Below are 5,000 nucleotides of genomic sequence, written 5' to 3'. Positions count from 1 at the left end.
GATTGTGGAACAGATCATCCATTGTTCATATGCAAGTTCAAGTTGAAGCTGAAGACAATTAAAACAAATCCATGAGAGCCAAAATATGACCTTCATTATACCCCACCTGAATTTAGAGACCATCTGAAGAATAGATTTGATGCACTGAATACCAATGACCAAAAACCAGAGGTATTGGGGGATAAGATCAAGAACATCATCATCCATGAAGAAAGCAAAAGGTCATTAAAAAGACAGGAAAGGAAAAAACACCAAAATAGATGTCAGAAGAGAGTCTGAAACTTGCTTTTGAACAGAGAAGCCAAACCAAATGGAAGAAATGACAAGATAAAAGACCTGAACAGAAGATTTCAAAGAGCAGCTTAAGAAGACAAAGTCAATTCTATAATGAAATGTGTAAAGACCTGGAGTTAGAAAGCCAAAAGGGAAGAACACACTAAGCATTCATCAAGCTGAAGGAACTGAAGGAAAAAAATTCATTTTTTGGGTTTTCTTCTTGAAGGTTTGTTTTTTTGGGAAAAAAAAAATATTGAATATACAGGAAATATCAGAAGAAGATCGAAGGAATACAGAGAGTCACTGCACCAAAAAGAATCAGTCAATGTTCATATATTACAGGAGGTAGCATATGATCAAGAACTAATGGTATTGAAGGAAGAAGTCCAAGCTGTACTGAAGGAACTGGTGAAAAACAAGGCTCCAGGAATTGACGGGATACCTACTCAGATGTTTCAACAAATGGATCCTGTGGTGGAGGCGTTTACTCATCTATGCCAAGAAATTTGGAAGACAGCTACCTGGACAACTGACTGGAAGAGATCCATATTTGTACCCATTCCAAAGAAAGGTGAGTCAACAGAATTTGCAAATCATTAAACAATATTAATATCACTCAAGTAAAATTTTGCTGAACATAACAGTTGCAGCAGTACATTAACAGGGAACCTTCAGAAATGCAAGCCGGATTCAGAAGAGGATGTGAAATCAGGGATATTACTGTTGATGTCAAATAGATCTTGGCTGAAAGCAAAGAATATGAGACAGATGTTTGTTTACCTGTGTTTTATTGACTGTGCAAAAGCATTTGATTGTGTGGATCATAACAAACTATGGATGATGTTGAGATGAATGGGAATTCCAGAGCATTTAATTATGCTCACGATGAACCTGTACATAGATCAAGAGGCCATCATTCAAACAGAACAAGGGGATACTGCAAGGTTTAAAATCAGGAGAGGAGTGTGTCAGGGTTGTATTCTTTTACCATACCTATTCAGTCTCTATGCTGAGCAAATAATCTGAGAAGCTGGACTATATGAAGAAGAACGTGGCATCAGGATTGGAGAAAGACTCATTAACAACTCATATGGAGAGTACAAAACCTTGCTGAAAGTGAAGAAGACTTAAAGCACTTACTGATCAAGATTAGAGACTACATTCTGCAATATGTATTACACCTCAACATAAAGAAAACCAAAATTCTCACACCTGGTGCAATAAGCAGCATCATGATAAACACAGAGAAGACTGAAGTGTCAGAGATTTCATATTATTTGGTTCCAAAAACACCAGAGGAAGCAGCAGTCAAAAAATCACACATCATATTGCACTGGGCTAATAGGAGCTCTGGTAGCACAGTGCCTAAGGCACTTGACTGCTAACCAGAAGGCTGGAGGTTCAAACCCACTATCTACTCCTTGGAAGGAAGATAGGGCAACCTACTTCCGTAGTGATACTGCCTCAGAAACCCAAGGAGGGGTCACTATGACTCGGGTCCAACTCAATGGCACATAACAACAACAACAACAACAATCTGCTACAAAAGTACTGAAGAGCAAAGATGTCTCTGAAGACTAAGTTTTGCCTAACCTAGGCCATGATATTTTCAATAGCCTCATATGCATTTGAAAGCTGGACAATTAATAAAGAAGACCAAAGAAGAGTTGATGCTTTTGACTTGTGGTGTTGGTGAAGAACGCTGAAGGTACTTGCCAGAAGAACTAACAAATCTGTTCTGGAAGAAGTGCAGCTGGAGTGCTCCTTGGAAGCAAGAATGGCCAGACTTCATCTCACCCACTTTGGTCAGATAGTCAGGAGGGATCATTGCCTGGAGATGCTTAGTAAAGTGGAGTGTCAGCAAAGAAGGGGAAGGCCCTCAATGAGATGGATTGACACAGTGGCTGCAACAATGGGTTCAGGTATAGCAAAGATTGTGAAGATGGTGCATGACAAAACAGTGTTTCATTCTGTTGCTATGAGTCAGGGCTGACTCAATGGCACCTACAAACAATTTATTATGTAATGTCCCATTATCTTAGGTGTCCTCGTGGTGCAGTGGTTAAGTGTTTGGCTGCTAACCAAAATATCAGAGGTTGAAACTCACCAGCATTCTTGAGAGGATGACATTTTTTTATTCCTTTGTTTAGTGGAATTTTTAAGGGAGAAAAAGTAAATGCACATGATGAATTTGACATTTTCAACCAGAAAATCAAGGATAATATTTATAAAAGGGTAAGTTTCCAGAGAAAGGAATAAGAAAATACTAAGATTCTACTAATGAAATGTATACTACCAGGTACAGATAAATTACAAGAGACTGGCAAATATTCGGGGGATATTTTAATTAAAAAACATGAATATTTTTAATGATAAGTAAAAATGGAATTTTATCTATCAAATTATAATATTTTTAAACATTAAAAGGCATAATGGTAATGTCACACCTCACATGCTATTAGTAGGAGTGTAAATTGACACAATCTTCTTTTTTTTTTTAATTTTTATTGTGATTTGGGTGGAAATTTACAGAGAAAATTCACTTTCCATATAGCAGTTCATACACATTTTGTCTCATGCCATTGACTGCAATTTCCCACAATGTAACAGCTCTCTTCCCACTCCCCTCCATAGCTACCTCTTCCGTATGTCCTTCCCTCCCATGCACTCTTGCCCAAGTTATCTCCCTCTAATACACTGCCTTTCTATTATCCAGTATTGATCTCTCCAAGCAGTGTATCTACTTAATGTAAATGTTGAGCTCATATGCCTGTTTTTCATCTGGCTGGAAGCCACAGGTGTGGGTTCAATTCTAGACCTGAAGGGCAGCTAGGGACCATAGTCTCAGGGAAATCACCAGGCTCTATCAGACCAGCAAATCTGGTCTTTTTTTTTTTTTTTTCAATAATTTTGAGTTTTATTCTACATTTTTTTCCCACTCTGTCCAGGATCTCCTACGGAGATCCTCCTGAGTAGTTGACAGTGATAGCTGCACACCATCTCGTTTTTCTGGCCTAAAAGTCATATAGGGTGAGGATCACATGATCCATCAGTCCCTTGGACTCATTGTTTCCATATATCTTTGGTTTTCTTTATTCCTCTTCACTCTGGACAAGGAGAGACCCATCATTGCATCCAGATGGCCACTTGTAAGCTTTTAATATCCCAGTCACTACTCGCCCAAGTAGGATGTAGAATAAAGTTTTTGTGTAGTATGTTGTGCTAATTGGGCTTGATGACCCCTATGACCATGGTCCAAAGCCCATGGGTCCAACTACTTGCTCCTTCCAAGTAGCTAGCTGTGGCCAAGAAGTGATTACAACCTTGTGCCTTGTCAGCTCTACTATATACTTGGACATTCTTTAAAAAATAAAAAATTAAAAAGAAAGAACGCTCACTCACTCACTGCCATCAGTCGGATCTGACTCATAGAGACCTCTTCTTGGGTTTCCAAGGAGGTATCACTATGGAAGTAGTAGCCACTTCCAAGGAGTGGCTGGTGGGTTTGAACCACTAGCCTTTTGGAGAGTAGTCAAATGCCTTAGGCACTATGTGACCAGAGCTGCTTCTTATAGAACATACAAATATGCTTGTAGAAATATCATCTGCAAACTCTATACATGGTCATGGGCACACTCCCCCCTGCATAAGCATACCTAGTCGTTCAGCCTGTGCCCCTATCTATCCACCCACAGACCAATGTTTGCCTTCACTGAACACAGAGTACTGTATTTGCAAAAGGGTTCATCTTTGTTGTCTGTAACTTCCATGTACCTCTCTATGTCCTCCTCTTCCTCAATGCCACCATGTTGATCACACACCTTTGGTACACTGACCTTCCCTTCACTCCAGCTAATACTTGTTTCTATCTATCTAGCAGTGTTCTTTCCTCTCCCCTCCCACCCCTGGTAACCAGAAAAGAAAGTTGCATTCTATATATAAACCACCAGACCTGTCTTCAGAAGTCCTTCTTGCACGGTTTCAACCATAAACTTTCCAACTAGCAGTCAAATGTTTAACCATTTGCATCATGATTGGATAAGGTGAAATTAAGGTGTTACAGTGTGCTCTCTAATATCTCTTGACCACGAAATGGCACATATTTCTTATATTTATCTTACCTCAAAAAAACTGGCTTCCATGAATGTTTAACAAAACTTCAAAGCTATTAGCAGTAACTTTTAAATATCACAAAGCCTCTAGTCACAGAATGAAACACTATAAATTAATAGAAAATAAATGTTGTGGCATCCTAACAACAAAACAACAATGGTTTATAGAATCAATGGGAAAAAAATCAATACAAATTGAGTGATATCTCTTTTAAAGGTATTATGGCCTAAGAAAATCTGAAATTAAAGACAAAGAAAATTGTAGCACAAGTAATGGAGTCTCAGAGAAAAGCTTAGGCTTTGGGGTGATGGAATAATAATGTCAATTTAATTCATAAGAAACTTTACTAAATAGTATTCTTCAATGTAGGGCAAAAATAATTCTATAACCTTGCAAAATATAAAATTAACTATGTAGTTTGCCATAATCTTCAAAAGCTCTAATGGGAAGGATATTTTCTCTATTAAAGGCTGGATATGTAAGGGTTCTAACTTAAGGATATTTTATTTTAATACAAAGCTAATCTTCTGCCTTTAGTATTCAAAAGTATAGAGCTGTAATTAGGTTATTAAAGTCTGACCATAACATTCATAATTCTTTGTACTAGAGTC

The sequence above is a fragment of the Orycteropus afer genome, unplaced genomic scaffold (genome assembly GCF_000298275.1).
Source record: "Orycteropus afer afer isolate SDZICR_OR568_19922 unplaced genomic scaffold, OryAfe1.0 scaffold00159, whole genome shotgun sequence".
Classification (NCBI taxonomy): Eukaryota; Metazoa; Chordata; class Mammalia; order Tubulidentata; family Orycteropodidae; genus Orycteropus; species Orycteropus afer.
Note: the sequence above shows the minus strand (reverse complement) of the source record.